This window comes from Oncorhynchus keta, unplaced genomic scaffold (assembly GCF_023373465.1).
Source record: "Oncorhynchus keta strain PuntledgeMale-10-30-2019 unplaced genomic scaffold, Oket_V2 Un_contig_6587_pilon_pilon, whole genome shotgun sequence".
Taxonomy (NCBI): domain Eukaryota; kingdom Metazoa; phylum Chordata; class Actinopteri; order Salmoniformes; family Salmonidae; genus Oncorhynchus; species Oncorhynchus keta.
The window spans coordinates 110710-127983 of NW_026288944.1; the positions used below are offsets into that span (position 1 = coordinate 110710).

At 49.3% G+C, this 17274-nt stretch overlaps 1 long non-coding RNA gene and 1 pseudogene across 2 annotated transcripts; both read left to right on the forward strand.

Annotated features, from left to right (window-relative positions):
* The window catches only part of LOC127926000 (LIM domain only protein 7-like), a 93006-nt pseudogene that overhangs the window by 57153 nt on the left and 18579 nt on the right, over positions 1–17274 (forward strand).
* On the forward strand, positions 7931–8859 carry LOC127925999 (uncharacterized). 2 transcript variants are annotated; one of them, XR_008123041.1, is made up of 3 exons: positions 7931–8078; positions 8472–8554; positions 8634–8859. It is a non-coding gene; the product is annotated as an uncharacterized LOC127925999 (long non-coding RNA). The 2 variants fall into 2 exon arrangements; XR_008123042.1 differs by having other exon boundaries at positions 8639–8859.

The window sequence follows — 17274 nt, forward strand, 5'->3', positions numbered from 1 at the left end:
TCCGAACCGTCCAGAGTAGTGATGCTAGATGGGTGGGCAGCGATCGGTTGAAGAGCATGCATTTAGTTTTACTTGCATTTAAGAGCAGTTGGAGTCCACGGAAGGAGAGTTGTACGGCATTGAAGCTCGTCTGGAGGTTAGTTAACACAGTGTCCAACGAAGGGCCAGAGGTACACAGAATGGTCTGCGTAGAGGTGGATCAGAGAATCCAGTTCTCTGCTGGTTCCTAACTTCCCTGAAAAGTTGCATATCACGGGGGCTATTCGATGCTAATGCAGTCCGCCACAGGATGTTTTTGTGCTGGTCAAGGGCAGTCAGGTCTGGAGTGAACCAAGGGCTATATCTGTTCCTAGTTTTACATTTTTTTTGAATGGGGCATGCTTATTTAAGTATTTTTAAAGAATAACCAGGTATCCTCTACTGACGGGTTGAGGTCAATATCCTTCCAGGAGACCCGGGCCAGGTCGATTAGAAAAAGCTGCTCGCAGAAGTGTTTCAGGGAGCGTTTGACAGTGATGAGTGGAGGTCGCTTGACTGCAGACCCATTACGGACGCAGGCAATGAGGCAGTGGTCACTGAGATCCCTGGTTGAAGACAGTAGAGAAATATTTAGAGAGCAGGTTGGTCAGGATATCTATGAGGGTGCCCGTGTTTACGGATTTGGGGTTGCACCTTGTAGGTTAAATTGATAATTTGTGTAAGATTGAGGGTATCTAGATTGCAGGATGGCCGGGGGTGTTAAGCATGTCCCAGTTTAGGTCACCTAACAGTACGAGCTCTGAAGATAGATGGGGGGAAATCAATTCACTCTGGTGTCCAGAGCACAGCAGAAGGTGGTCTATATAACAAGCAGCAACGGTGAGACTTGTTTCTGAAAAGGTGGCATTTTTAAAAAGTAGAAGCTTGAATTGTTTGGGCACAGACCTGGATAGCATGACAGAACTCTAGGCTATATCTGCAGTAGATTGCAACTCCGCCCCCTTTGGCAGTTCTATTTTGTTGGAAAATGTTGTTATTGTTAGGGATGGACATTTCAGGGTTTTTGTCTTCCTCAGCCAGGATTGACACGGCTCGGACATCAGGGTTGGCAGAGTGTTTTATTCGCTGCTTCAGCACAAACTTAGGGAGGAGGCTTCTGATGTTAACATGCATGAACCGAAGGCTTTTACGGTTACAGAAGTCAACAGATGAGAGGCTCTACAGTGAAATAAGGATCACTGGAGCTAAAAGGGGCTGTAGCTGAAAATTGATTCAAGGCATAATGTACAGACAACTGATGTTCAAGGATGTGAATACAGTGGGAGGTAAAGGCTAGGCATTGTGTGATGAGTGAGGTTTTGTCTCTATAGAGACACCATTTTTAAGAATGGTGAGCACGAGGCTAGGCTAACTGGAGATGGAACAGAAAGGGATAGCTAAGATATATTGAGCAGGGGCTGGAGGCTCTACAGTGAAATAAGACAACAATCACTAACTAAAACGGCAATGGGAAAATTGACTGATGGACCTCTTCAGCTAGCTGGGAGATGGGCGTAGCACGAGGCTAGGCTAACTGGTGTTTGCTTCTGGACAGATGTTAGCCAGGAGTAGCCACTCGGATAGCAGCTAGCTAGCTGGGACATGGGCGGAGCACGAGGCTAGGCTAACTGGTGTTTGCTTCTGGACAGATGTTAGCCAGGAGTAGCCACTCGGATAGCAGCTAGTTAGCTGGGAGATGGGCGTAGCACGAGGCTAGGCTAACTGGTGTTTGCTTCCGGACAGAGACGTTAGCCAGGAGTAGCCATTCGGATAGCAGCTAGCTAGCTGCGATAATCCAGATGAAAAGGTTCAGAGCTTGCGGTAGGAATCCGGAGATGTGGTAGAGATGAAGCGGTCCCCGATATGCTCTGGGTTGAATCGCGCTGTGCAGATTGGCAGTAGTTAACCGGGCTGAGGTTAGCCACTGCTAGCTGTCATCAGCTAACTGACTACTAGCTAGTAACTAGTTAGCTGGCTAGCGTCTGTTGTGGGTTCCGGTTCTAAACTATAGAAAATAGTAGATCCATACCACATTGGGTGAGGTGGGTTTCAGGAGAGTATGTTAAATATTGAGGTTAAAAAAAAATATTTACGAAGGAAACAAAGATATCTACAGGTGACGAGACAAAGACGTCTGACTGCTATGCCATCTTGGAGTACTACAACGATGTGTATAAACCATAGCTGGCTGACTGGGGTCTGTATTGAAGCCATTGAGTAGCCATCTTGGAGTACTACAACGATGTGTATAAACCATAGCTGGCTGACTGGGGGTCTGTATTGAAGCCATTGAGTAGCCATCTTGGACTTTGAACCTCCTGTGTGTTTGGTGTGTGTGTGTGTGTGTGTGTGTGTGGACCTGTGTGTGTGGGGGTGCAGGGTTGAACCCTGTGGGTTGTGGGTCTGGTTTCGTGGCACATCGAATCTCCAGGTGTCACCTTCACCTTGTGTCTCCTCCTCACAGGTACGTCACAGTGACAGAGTGAGTCTCACCTTGAAGATTAACAGTCGACCACACTTTGGTTTCAACACTCACTGGGACTCGACAGGAGCCAGAGTCGGAGGCATCCAACCAGGTGAGAGTCGACTCCACCACTCCCCTCCTTCAGGGATGGATGGGGACACCTATGTCCTGTGTACCGTGTTGCTGTTAGCACTGGTTGTGATCCAAGAGCTTACCAAAGTAGCTAAGATGTTAACAGAAATGTAGTTGTAATCCAAGAGTTTACCAAAGTAGCTAAGATGTAAACAGAAATGTAGTTGTAATCCAAGAGTTTACCAAAGTAGGTAAAATGTCAACAGAAATGTAGCAACAGTAGTAAGAAATGGATGAATAGAAGTTTGAACAAACAGATGAATATTTATCTTTTTTGGTGGGGGGATATGTTTTAGTCTAAAGGTGTCTTGGTGCTAGAAACGGTTGAATTGACCGTGGCTGGGTCGTTAGTAATGGCATAATGGTTGTTCCTTCGATGTCCATTACCTACAGTACAGGGAGATATTCATGAATGTTTAAACAGACCTGTGAGAGGTGTGACTTTACCCTGCAACAGAGACTTAGTCAGAACCACTCTGGATATCTGTAATCAGGAGATCTATAACCTTACACTGTTCCTCTGGGTCGGTCAGGTGTGACTGGAAATACCATCTGCTACTGTCCTATAGCTGCTCTCTCCTGCTGTCCTATAGCTCCTCTCTCTCTCCTGCTGTCCTGTAGCTCCTCTCTATCTCCTGCTGTCCTGTAGCTCCTCTCTATCTCCTGCTGTCCTGTAGCTGCTCTCTCTCCTGCTGTCCTAAACAGAAAGCTCCTCTCTCTCTCTCCTGCTGTCCAAAGCTCCTCTCTCTCTCTAGCTGTCCTGTAAACCTCTCTCTCCTGCTGTCCTGTAGCTCCTCTCTCTCTCCTGCTGTCCTGTAGCTCCTCTCTCTCTCTCTACTGCTGTCCTGTAGCTCCTCTCTCTCTCTCTCCTGCTGTCCTGTAGCTCCTCTCTCTCTCTCTACTGCTGTCCTGTAGCTCTCTCTCTCTCCTGCTGTCCTGTAGCTCCTCTCTCTCCTGCTGTCCTGTAGCTCCTCTCTCTCTCCTGCTGTCCTGTAGCTCCTCTCTCTCTCTCCTGCTGTCCTGTAGCTCTCTCTCTCTCCTGCTGTCCTGTAGCTCCTCTCTATCTCCTGCTGTCCTGTAGCTCCTCTCTCTCTCCTGCTGTCCTGTAGCTCTCTCTCTCTCCTGCTGTCCTGTAGCTCCTCTCTCTCTCCTGCTGTCCTGTAGCTCCTCTCTCTCTCCTGCTGTCCTGTAGCTCCTCTCTCTCCTGCTGTCCTGTAGCTGCTCTCTCTCCTGCTGTCCTATAGCTGCTCTCTCTCCTGCTGTCCTGTAGCTCCTCTCTCTCTCCTGCTGTCCTGTAGCTATGTTCTCTCTCCTGCTGTCCTGTAGCTCCTTCTCTCTCTCCTGCTGTCCTGTAGCTCCTCTGTCTCCTGCTGTCCTGTAGCTCCTCTCTCTCCTGCTGTCCTGTAGCTCTCTCTCTCTCCTGCTGTCCTGTAGCTCCTCTCTCTCTCCTGCTGTCCTGTAGCTCCTCTCTCTCTCTCCTGCTGTCCTGTAGCTCCTCTCTCTCCTGCTGTCCTGTAGCTCTCTCTCTCCTGCTGTCCTGTAGCTCTCTCTCTCTCCTGCTGTCCTGTAGCTCCTCTCTCTCCTGCTGTCCTGTAGCTCCTCTCTATCTCCTGCTGTCCTGTAGCTCCTCTGCTCTCTCCTGCTGTCCTGTAGCTCTCTCTCTCTCCTGCTGTCCTGTAGCTCCTCTCTCTCTCTCCTGCTGTCCTGTAGCTCCTCTCTCTCTCTCCTGCTGTCCTATAGCTCTCTCTCTCCTGCTGTCCTGTAGCTCCTCTCTCTCCTGCTGTCCTGTAGCTCCTCTCTCTCCTGCTGTCCTATAGCTCCTCTCTCTCCTGCTGTCCTGTAGCTCCTCTCTCTCTACTGCTGTCCTGTAGCTCCTCTCTCTCTCCTGCTGTCCTGTAGCTCCTCTCTCTCTCTCCTGCTGTCCTGTAGCTCCTCTCTCTCTCTCCTGCTGTCCTGTAGCTCCTCTCTCTCTCCTGCTGTCCTGTAGCTCCTCTCTCTCTCCTGCTGTCCTGTAGCTCCTCTCTCTCTCCTGCTGTCCTGTAGCTCCTCTCTCTCCTGCTGTCCTGTAGCTCCTCTCTCTCTCTACTGCTGTCCTGTAGCTCCTCTCTCTCTCTACTGCTGTCCTGTAGCTCCTCTCTCTCTCTACTGCTGTCCTGTAGCTCCTCTCCTGCTGTCCTGTAGCTCCTCTCTCTCTCTCCTGCTGTCCTGTAGCTCCTCTCTCTCTCTACTGCTGTCCTGTAGCTCCTCTCTCTCTCTACTGCTGTCCTGTAGCTCCTCTCTCTCTCTACTGCTGTCCTGTAGCTCCTCTCTCTCTCTCCTGCTGTCCTGTAGCTCCTCTCTCTCTCTCCTGCTGTCCTGTAGCTCCTCTCTCTCTCTCCTGCTGTCCTGTAGCTCCTCTCTCTCTCTACTGCTGTCCTGTAGCTCCTCTCTCTCTCTACTGCTGTCCTGTAGCTCCTCTCTCTCTCTCTACTGCTGTCCTGTAGCTCCTCTCTCTCTCTCTGCTGTCCTGTAGCTCCTCTCTCTCTACTGCTGTCCTGTAGCTCCTCTCTCTCTCTCTACTACTGTCTTTTAGCTCCTCTCTCTCTCCTGCTGTCCTGTAGCTTGCCGCAACATAGTGAAAGCCTCTCCTCTCCCTCCAGGTAGTCCTGCAGAGCTGTGCCAGCTCCGTGCAGGTGATGAGATAGTGTCTGTTGGTGGGCACAGGGTGGCAGAGATGAGCCACAGCCAGTGGAAGGGCATGATGACCTCTGCCCTGCAGAAAGGCAGTCTCACCATGGTTGTACAGCGCTATGGTAACAACGGTGTGTGAAAGAGGCCCCCCCCCCCCTGACCTGCTGGGAGCTCCGTTTGTCGTCCCCCCCCGATCCCACTGTCTAGTGGTAGATGACTGGGCAGATGACTGGGTGCATATCCCACTGTCTAGTGGTACATGACTGGGGGCACATCTCACTGTCTAGTGGTACATGACTGGGGGCATATCTCACTGTCTAGTGATACATGACTCGGGGCATATCTCACTGTCTAGTGGTAGATGACTGGGTAGATGACTGGGGGCATATCTCACGGTCTAGTGGTACATGACTGGGTGCATATCTCACTGCCTAGTGGTACATGACTGGGGGCATATCTCACTGTCTGGTGGTACATGACTGGGGAGATGACTGGGTGCATATCTCACTGTCTGGTGGTAGATGACTGGGTGCATATCTCACTGCCTAGTGGTACATGGCTGGGTGCATATCTCACTGTCTGGTGGTAGATGACTGGGGGCATATCTCACTGTCTGGTGGTACATGACTGGGGGCATATCTCACTGTCTGGTGGTACATGACTGGGGGCATATCTCACTGTCTGGTGGTACATGACTGGGGGCACATCTCACTGTCTGGTGGTACATGACTGGGGGCATATCTCACTGTCTGGTGGTACATGACTGGGTGCATATCTCACTGTCTGGTGGTACATGACTGGGGGCATATCTCACTGTCTAGTGGTACATGACTGGGGGCATATCTCCCTGGTACATGACTGGGTGCATATCTCTGTGGTACATGACTGGGTGAATATCTCACTGTCTGGTGGTCACATCCCCTGGGTGAATATCTCACTGTCTGGTGGTACATGACTGGGTGCATATCTCCTGTCTGGTGGTACATGACTGTCCTGTGCATATCTCACTGTCTGGTGGTACCCATGACTGGGGCCTGTATCTGACTGTCTGGTGGTACATGACTGGGGGCACATCTCACTGTCTGGTGGTACATGACTGGGGGCATATCTCACTGTCTGGTGGTACATGACTGGGGGCATATCTCACTGGCTAGCGGTACATGACTGGGTAGATGACTGGGTGAATATCTCACTGTCTCGCAGTGTGGAACAGGGAGGACATTTAGTTTGTAATGTTTGTTCACAGTAAAAGTATTGACTCTCTATTGATCAGCTATTAGGCTACTGATTGCTAATCGAACGCCTGGTCTACTGATCGAGGATCAATAATTAGCATACTGATTTTGTGAACCAATGTTTGTAAACCCTTTGTGGGACCGGGGCCTGTGTTGTGACGGACTGGGTCAGAGGCCCTGTGGGACCGGGGCCTGTGTTGTGACGGACTGGGTCAGAGGCCCTGTGGGACCGGGGCCTGTGTTGTGACGGACTGGGTCAGAGGCCCTGTGGGACCGGGGCCTGTGTTGTGACGGACTGGGTCAGAGGCCCTGTGGGACCGGGGCCTGTGTTGTGACGGACTGGGTCAGAGGCCCTGTGGGACCGGGGCCTGTGTTGTGACGGACTGGGTCAGAGGCCCTGTGGGACCGGGGCCTGTGTTGTGACGGACTGGGTCAGAGGCCCTGTGGGACCGGGGCCTGTGTTGTGACGGACTGGGTCAGAGGCCCTGTGGGACCGGGCCTCGATCATCCATCTGACCAGTGGTGTTCTGACACTTACAGGTCCAACTGATACCAGCGGAGATGCAACGATGGTGAAACTGTCCCAGATCAACGGACAAGAGGTCAATGTGACACTTTATTTTTTTTCTTCATACGATCAGTGTTGACATCTCTTAACGCATTTACTGACATAGTTTGAGTGATGAAGGAAACAGGTTACAAACTAATGAATGTAAATCTCTTCGTGTCTTTTCCCTTCTTAGGTGCTGACCTCTAAGAGCAGGAAGGGAGGTTTTCAGGACGAGCCTCTGACTGTCAGAAGTAAAGGTAATGAATGAATGGACTGGGACTTGACAGTGACTTCAGGAAGGGAGGTTTTCAGGACGAGCCTCTGACTGTCAGAAGTAAAGGTAATGAATGAATGGACTGGGACTTGACAGTGACTTCAGGAAGGGAGGTTTTCAGGACGAGCCTCTGACTGTCAGAAGTAAAGGTAATGAATGAATGGACTGGGACTTGACAGTGACTTCAGGAAGGGAGGTTTTCAGGACGAGCCTCTGACTGTCAGAAGGTAAAGGTAATGAATGAATGGACTGGGACTTGACAGTGACTTCAGGAAGGGAGGTTTTCAGGACGAGCCTCTGACTGTCAGAAGGTAATGAATGAATGGACTGGGACTTGACAGTGACTTCAGGAAGGGAGGTTTTCAGGACAGAGCCTCTGACTGTCATAGTTTGAGTGATGAAGTAAAGGTAATGAATGAATGGACTGGGACTTGACAGTGACTTCAGGAAGGGAGGTTTTCAGGACGAGCCTCTGACTGTCAGAAGTAAAGGTAATGAATGAATGGACTGGGACTTGACAGTGACTTCAGGAAGGGAGGTTTTCAGGACGAGCCTCTGACTGTCAGAAGTAAAGGTAATGAATGAATGGACTGGGACTTGACAGTGACTTCAGGAAGGGAGGTTTTCAGGACGAGCCTCTGACTGTCAGAAGTAAAGGTAATGAATGAATGGACTGGGACTTGACAGTGACTTCAGGAAGGGAGGTTTTCAGGACGAGCCTCTGACTGTCAGAAGGTAATGAATGAATGGACTGGGACTTGACAGTGACTTCAGGAAGGGAGGTTTTCAGGACGAGCCTCTGACTAAAGGTAATGAATGAATGGACTGGGACTTGACAGTGACTTCAGGAAGGGAGGTTTTCAGGACGAGCCTCTGACTGTCAGAAGTAAAGGTAATGAATGAATGGACTGGGACTTGACAGTGACTTCAGGAAGGGAGGTTTTCAGGACGAGCCTCTGACTGTCAGAAGTAAAGGTAATGAATGAATGGACTGGGACTTGACAGTGACTTCAGGAAGGGAGGTTTTCAGGACGAGCCTCTGACTAAAGGTAATGAATGAATGGACTGGGACTTGACAGTGCCTTCAGGAAGGGAGGTTTTCAGGACGAGCCTCTTGACTGTCAGAAGTAAAGGTAATGAATGAATGGACTGGGACTTGACAGTGACTTCAGGAAGGGAGGTTTTCAGGACGAGCCTCTGACTGTCAGAAGGTAATGAATGAATGGACTGGGACTTGACAGTGCCTTCAGGAAGGGAGGTTTTCAGGACGAGCCTCTTGACTGTCAGAAGTAAAGGTAATGAATGAATGGACTGGGACTTGACAGTGACTTCAGGAAGTATTCACACCCCTTGACTTGGTCCACATGTTGTGAGTCTGAATTTAAAATTGAGGTTTTATGTCACTGGCCTTACACAACACCCCATAATGTCGGTGTAATTATGTTATGAGATTTTTTGTTTTCTTTTTGAAATTCATAAAATAAATGAATTGCTGAAGTGACTTTGGTCAATAACTATTCAATCCTTTTGTTATGGCCTAAATAAGTTCAGGAGTAAAGATATTCTCTCACTATGTGCGATTATAGTGTTTTTAAACATTAATAAATCACCTCTCTGTACCTCACACTTACAATTATCTGTAAGGTCCCCGGTTAAACCGTACATTTCAAACACAAATTCAACCACAAAGACCAGGAATGTTTTCAAATGCCTCGCAAAAAAGGTCACCTATTGGTAGATGGTAAACATAAAATAAAAGTAGACATTGAATATCCCTTTGAGCAAAGTGAAGTTATTCATTACACTTTGGATGGTGTATCAGTCATACACCCGTCCTTCTTAACTCAGTTGCCGGAGAGGAAGGAAACTGCTCAGGGATTTCACCATGAGGCCAATGGTGACTTTAAAACAGTTACAGAGTTTAATGGCTGTGACAGGAGAAAACTGAGGATGGATCAACGTGGTTGTTACTCCACAATACTAACCCACAGTAAATGACTGAGTGAAGAGAAGGATAGATAGTATAGAATAAAAAATAATAATCTAAAACATGCAACAAAAATGTGACGACAAATAATGAATTTATTGTCCTGAATACAAAGTTATGTTTGGGACACATCAGACTTCCGCTCTCCACATGTTCAAGCATAGAGGGGGCTGCATCATGTTATGGGTATGCTTGTCATCAGCAAGGGCTTTATTTAAGCACAGGCTAAATCCGAGAGGGACAGCTGATCGTCTGCTTCCACCAGACACTGGGAGAGGAACAAGTTTCCCACATGACGATAAACCTAAGGCCAAATGTAGACTGGAGTTGCTTACCAAGACGGAATCTTCTGGACTAGCTTAAAGTTTTGACTTCAATCAGCTGGAAAATATATATATATTTAAATGATTGTCTAGCAATGATCAACAACCAGCTTGAATTTAAATAATGTACATATATATATATTGTGAAATCCAAGTGTGTCTTAGACTCACAGCTGTAATCGCTGCCTAAGGTGACTCTCTAACATGAATTGACTCAGGGGTGTGAATACTTACGGACATTAGATTTCTGCATTACATTTACAAACATTTCTAAAAACACTTTGTCATGGTTGTGTGTGTGATCTATTTAGTCAATTTTTGAGTTCAGGCTGTAAAACAACATGTGGAATAAGTCCAGGAGTATGAATACTTTGAAGACTATGTATCAGGCTGTAACACGACAACATGTGGAATAAGTCCAGGAGTATGAATACTTTGAAGACTATGTATCAGGCTGTAACACGACAACATGTGGAATAAGTCCAGGAGTATGAATACTTTGAAGACGATGTATCAGGCTGTAACACGACAACATGTGGAATAAGTCCAGGAGTATGAATACTTTGAAGACTATGTATCAGGCTGTAACACGACAACATGTGGAATAAGTCCAGGAGTATGAATACTTTGAAGACTATGTATCAGGCTGTAACACGACAACATGTGGAATAAGTCCAGGAGTATGAATACTTTGAAGACGATGTATCAGGCTGTAACACGACAACATGTGGAATAAGTCCAGGAGTATGAATACTTTGAAGACGATGTATCAGGCTGTAACACAACATGTGGAATAAGTCCAGGAGTATGAATACTTTGAAGACTATGTATCAGGCTGTAACACAACATGTGGAATAAGTCCAGGAGTATGAATACTTTGAAGACTATGTATCAGGCTGTAACACAACATGTGGAATAAGTCCAGGAGTATGAATACTTTGAAGACTATGTATCAGGCTGTAACACAACATGTGGAATAAGTCCAGGAGTATGAATAGACGACAACATGAATAATCAGGCTGTATCACTGTAACACAACATGTGGAATAAGTCCAGGAGTATGAATACTTTGAAGACTATGTATCAGGCTGTAACACAACATGTGGAATAAGTCCAGGAGTATGAATAGGAAGTATGTATCAGGCTGTAACACAACATGTGGAATAAGTCCAGGAGTATGAATCTTTGAATGACTGTATCAAGATGTAACACAACATTAAGTCCAGGATTTAATTTTTCTCAGTTTCCTGGATGTTACTCTACGGAAACTCAGTTACTCTCTCACTTCCTGTTTCACACTTCCTGTTTCCCCTCTGTGTAGAACATGATCTGATTGTTTTGAAAACCCAGAAAAGGAGAGCAGAGTTCTTTAATCAGGAAGGTAAACAGTCGATGTTAATCTGTCGCCAGGCTCTGTTGTTGGCTGGGGCTTGTTGGTTTATATTCCATTAGTCATTAAGACATTTATGCATTTGCTTTGTAGATTAAATCAACTTTGCTTGTTTGTCCTCGAATCTGCTGCTCATATATATATTTAACTCAAATAGAATAAGCAAATGATTTTAGTTCATTTAAGGAAATCAAATTCATTAGGCCTAATCGATGGATTTTTACATGACTGGGAATACAAAGATGGTTTTGTTGGGGACATAGACCTTATCTATAGCTGGAGACTGAAGGACCTTTTTTTTCCCAGTCTGTCCCTGGTTACCCAGTCTGTCCCTGGTTACCCCTCTGTCCCTGGTTAGAACATGTCTGATTGTTTTACCCCAGAGTTCTGTCCCAGGTTTACCCAGTCTGTCCCTGTTTCGCCAGGCTCTGTTGTTGGCTGGGGCTTGTTGGTTTATATTCCAGTTAGTCATTAAGACATTTATGCATTTGCTTTGGTTTAACCCAGTCTTTCCCTGGTTTGTCCTCGAGTCTGTGCCATATATATATTTAACTCCCAAATGATTCTAGTTCATTTAAGGAAATCAAATTCATTAGGCCCTAATCGATGGATTTTTACATGACTGGGAATACAAAGATGGTTTTGTTGGGGACATAGACCTTATCTATAGCTGGAGACGGGACCTCTCCTGGTTTACCCCAGTCTGTCCCTGGTTACCCCAGTCTGTCCCTGGTTACCCCAGTCTGTCCCTGGTTACCCCAGTCTGTCCCTGGTTACCCCGTCTGTCCCTGGTTACCCCGTCTGTCCCTGGTTACCCCGTCTGTCCCTGGTTACCCCGTCTGTCCCTGGTTACCCCCGGTCTGTCCCTGGTTACCCGGTCTGTCCCTGGGTTACCCCGTCTGTCCCTGGGTTACCCCGTCTGTCCCTGGTTACCCGGTCTGTCCCTGGGTTACCCCGTCTGTCCCTGGTTACCCCGGTCTGTCCCGGGTTACCCCGGTCTGTCCCGGTTACCCGGTCTGTCCCCGTCTGTCCCGGGTTACCCCGGTCTGTCCCGGGTTACCCCGTCCCGGTCTGGTCCAGTGTCTGGGGTTGCCCCAGGTCTGGCCCCGGGGTCTGGCCCCCAGTCTCTGGTTACCCCAGTCCCCAGGTCTGGCCTCCCCCAGTCTGGCCCCAGGGTCTACCTGTCTGGTGAGGTTGTCCCCCGGGTCTGGCCCCGGTTGCCCTGGTCTGGCCCAACAACACCCGGGTCTCCCCGGTCTGGCCCCGGGTTGGCCCCGGGCCTGGGATTCTGGCCCCGGGTTGCCCCTAGTCTGGCCCCGGGTTGCCCCGGTCTGCCCGGGTTACCCCGGGTCTGCCCCGGGGAGTCTGGCCCGGGTTTGCCCCGGGTTACCCCCGGTCTGGCCCCGGGGCTGGCCCCCCCGGTCTGGGTCTTGGTCTGGCAGTGTCATAATGCAGTTCTTTCCCCTCAGCCTCACCAGGAGTCAGCTCTATGGTCTACCTGTGTGGTGAGTGTGTGTGTGTGCGGTGCTCTGAAGTTGAAGCAACAACACTCCAGTATCCAGTATCACTCCCAAGTAGCTCTGGGATTCGTTGATTACTACCTAGTCAGTGTGTGTAAATGTCAGCTGATTGGAGCTGTGGTTTGAGATCATTCAGAAGGCTCTATTGGGTCCTTGGTTTGCAGTGCTCTGATTCACCCAGAAGGCTCTATTGGGCGCTTGGTTTGCAGTGCTCTGATTCACCCAGAAGGCTCTATTGGGTCCTTGGTTTGCAGTGCTCTGATTCACCCAGAAGGCTCTATTGGGTCCTTGGTTTGCAGTGCTCTGATTCACCCAGAAGGCTCTATTGGGCATTGGTTTGCAGTGCTCTGATTCATTCAGAAGGCTCTATTGGGCGCTTGGTTTGCAGTGCTCTGATTCACCCAGAAGGCTCTATTGGGCGCTTGGTTTGCAGTGCTCTCTGATTCACCCAAAAGGCTCTATTGGGTCATTGGTTTGCAGTGCTCCCTGATTCACCCAAAAGGCTCTATTGGGTCATTGGTTTGCAGTGCTCCCTGATTCACCCAAAAGGCTCTATTGGGTCATTGGTTTGCAGTGCCTTGATTCATTCAGAAGGCTCTATTGGGTGCTTGGTTTGCAGTGCTCTGATTCACCCAAAAGGCTCTATTGGGTCATTGGTTTGCAGTGCTCCTGATTCATTCAGAAGGCTCTATTGGGTGCTTGGTTTGCAGTGCTCTCTGATTCACCCAAAAGGCTCTATTGGGTCATTGGTTTGCAGTGCGCCTTGATTCATTCAGAAGGCTCTATTGGGCGCTTGGTTTGCAGTGCTCTCTGATTCATTCAGAAGGCTCTATTGGGTCGCTTGGTTTGCAGTGCTCCCTGATTCATTCAGAAGGCTCTATTGGGTGCTTGGTTTGCAGTGCTCTGATTCACCCAAAAGGCTCTATTGGGTCATTGGTTTGCAGTGCAGTGCTCTGATTCACCCAGAAGGCTCTATTGGGTGCTTGGTTTGCAGTGCTCCCTGATTCACCCAAAAGGCTCTATTGGGTCATTGGTTTGCAGTGCGCCTGATTCACCCAAAGGCTCTATTGGGTCATTGGTTTGCAGTGCTCCTGATTCATTCAAAGGCTCTATTGGGTCATTGGTTTGCAGTGCTCCTTGATTCATTCAGAAGGCTCTATTGGGTCCTTGGTTTGCAGTGCTCCCTGATTCACCCAAAAGGCTCTATTGGGTCCTTGGTTTGCAGTGCTCCTTGATTCATTCAGAAGGCTCTATTGGGTCATTGGTTTGCAGTGCGCCTTGATTCATTCAGAAGGCTCTATTGGGTGCTTGGTTTGCAGTGCTCCTGATTCATTCAGAAGGCTCTATTGGGTCCTTGGTTTGCAGTGCTCCTATGATTCATTCAGAAGGCTCTATTGGGTCATTGGTTTGCAGTGCTCTGATTCACCCAGAAGGCTCTATTGGGCGCTTGGTTTGCAGTGCTCTATGATTCATTCAGAAGGCTCTATTGGGTGCTTGGTTTGCAGTGCTCTGATTCACCCAAAAGGCTCTATTGGGTGCTTGGTTTGCAGTGCTCTATGATTAAATCATAAATAGAATGATGATAAATGTGGTGATATTATAAGTGAGCCCGATTTGGGCAAACATTTATTCTCACATTGGCCGACTGTTAACACACACTCTCTCCCCTCTCTCTCTCCCTCTCTCTCCCCTCCCTCTCTCCCCTCTCTCTCTGTCCTCTCTCCCCTCTCTCTCCCCTCTCTCACCCCTCTCTCTCCCTCTCTCTCTCCCCCTCTGATGTCTCCAGCTCCCCCCCCCCCCTCTCTCTCTCTCTGTTAGGAGGATCGGCGTCGGCGATATCTGATGTAAGTCATAGAAACAATATGGGGGAACACTGGCCCTTAAGGGTGTGTGTTGTGACTGAGTATTGGGGGAGGGGGGGGTGTGTGTGAAGGGTAATATTCTGGGATGTCCTCCAGCTCCAGGTGCCGTCCCTCAGCACCTCCCCCTCCAGTTGGTCCTGGGACCCTGAGGAAGAGAGGAGGAGGCAGGAGAAGTGGCAGGAGGAGCAGGAGCGCCTCCTACAGGTCAGGAAGACGTATATCCCTCTTAGTCTGGAACCACACTGAGCAAATACCACTTAGCCTGGAACCACACTGAGCAAATACCACTTAGCCTGGAACCACACTGAGTAAAGCCCACTTAGCCTGGAACCACACTGAGTAAAAAGCCTGGAACCCACTTAGCCTGGAACCACACTGAGTAAAGCCCAAAGCCTGGAACCACACTGAGTAAAGCCCACTTAGCCTGGAACCACACTGAGCCTAAATAAAGCCCACTTAGCCTGGAACCACACTGAGTAAAGCCCACTTAGCCTGGAACCACACTGAGTAAAGCCCACTTAGCCTGGAACCACACTGAGTAAAGCCCACTTAGCCTGGAACCACACTGAGTAAAGCCCACTTAGCCTGGAACCACACTGAGTAAAAAGCCCACTTAGCCTGGAACCACACTGAGTAAAGCCCACTTAGCCTGGAACCACACTGAGTAAAGCCCACTTAGCCTGGAACCACACTGAGTTAAAGCCCACTTAGCCTGGAACCACACTGAGTTAAAGCCCACTTAGCCTGGAACCACACTGAGTTAAAGCCCACTTAGCCTGGAACCACACTGAGTTAAAGCCCACTTAGCCTGGAACCACACTGAGTAAAAGCCCACTTAGCCTGGAACCACACTGAGTAAATGCCCACTTAGCCTGGAACCACACTGAGTAAATGCCCACTTAGCCTGGAACCACACTGAGTAAATGCCCACTTAGCCTGGAACCACACTGAGTAAATGCCCACTTAGCCTGGAACCACACTGAGTAAATGCCCACTTAGCCTGGAACCACACTGAGTAAATGCCCACTTAGCCTGGAACCACACTGAGTAAATGCCCACTTAGCCTGGAACCACACTGAGTAAATGCCCACTTAGCCTGGAACCACACTGAGTAAATGCCCACTTAGCCTGGAACCACACTGAGTAAATGCCCACTTAGCCTGGAACCACACTGAGTAAATGCCCACTTAGCCTGGAACCACACTGAGTAAATGCCCACTTAGCCTGGAACCACACTGAGTAAATGCCCACTTAGCCTGGAACCACACTGAGTAAATGCCCACTTAGCCTGGAACCACACTGAGTAAATGCCCACTTAGCCTGGAACCACACTGAGTAAATGCCCACTTAGCCTGGAACCACACTGAGTAAATGCCCACTTAGCCTGGAACCACACTGAGTAAAAATGCCCACTTAGCTTTGACTTCAGTGATTCAGTGTGGAGCTGCTTCCATTGGACCTGTTATTGCCACATGTCTGTTTTGATAAATAACCAATTCTGGGCTAAACTTACCCGTAGTCTCAGAGGAAGCTGATTGGACGGTTGTCTTGTGTGATGTTGTACAGGAGAAGTACCGTCAGGACCAGGAGAGACTGGATGCTGAGTGGCAACAGGCCCAGGAGGAGGCAGGGGTGGAGGGATACAGGCAGGCTGAGGTGAACCCTGATCCTCTACCGTCCAGATGCATCGTGGGATATGTAGTCCCTTGTGTCAAATCATCCACACCGAACATGGAGAGCTCAGGAGAGATGACCAATGGGATCGCTAGCCTTGCCAGTCCTCAGCCAGTCTTGAGCCAGCCCATGCCCTCTGTTGCCCATGTGGCATCCAATCAAAAGGAAGTTGTTTTTGACGAGAGAAGGGAGGAGCCTCGTCCTCAAGAAGGGAGGAACCTGGAAGAGGAGACTGATGAAGTGACAGAAGGAGATAATTGGTGAGGAAGACCACATTATTATTTAGCTCTGGTGATGTTTAAAGGCGTCCCTCTGCCCAGTGCATTGTGGGTTGAAAGAAGGAGAAGGAGATAATTGGTGAGGAAGACCACATTATTATTTAGCTCTGGTGATGTTTAAAGGCGTCCCTCTGCCCAGTGGCACTTACTGCCCTGTTCAAGAGAATCAAATCCTTGATGCATTGTGGGTAAATTGTGGCTGACTTATCTACAAATATTGACTAGTTTATGATTTCAAGGTGATTTGTGGACCAGTCAGTCACAACCTTGCTGGTTGCTGTCTGCTGTCTGCAAATTGACTCTGCTGTGATTGTCCTCTCGCCCTGTCCTCTCGCCCTGTCCTCTCGCCCTGTCCTCTCGCCCTGTCCTCTCGCCCTGTCCTCTCGCCCTGTCCTCTCGCCCTGTCCTCTCGCCCTGTCCTCTCGCCCTGTCCTCTCGCCCTGTGTCCTGTCCTCTCGCCCTGTCCTCTCGCCCTGTGTCCTGTCCTCTCGCTCTGTCCTCTCGCCCTGTGTCCTGTCCTCTCGCTCTGTCCTCTCGCCCTGTGTCCTGTCCTCTCGCTCTGTCCTCTCGCCCTGTGTCCTGTCCTCTCGCTCTGTCCTCTCGCCCTGTGTCCTGTCCTCTCGCTCTGTCCTCTCGCCCTGTGTCCTGTCCTCTCGCTCTGTCCTCTCGCCCTGTGTCCTGTCCTCTCGCTCTGTCCTCTCGCCCTGTGTCCTGTCCTCTCGCTCTGTCCTCTCGCCCTGTGTCCTGTCCTCTCGCTCTGTCCTCTCGCCCTGTGTCCTGTCCTCTCGCTCTGTCCTCTCGCCCTGTGTCCTGTCCTCTCGCCCTGTCCTCTCGCCCTGTGTCCTGTCCTCTCGCCCTGTCCTCTCGCCCTGTCCTCTCGTCCTGTCCTCTCGCCCT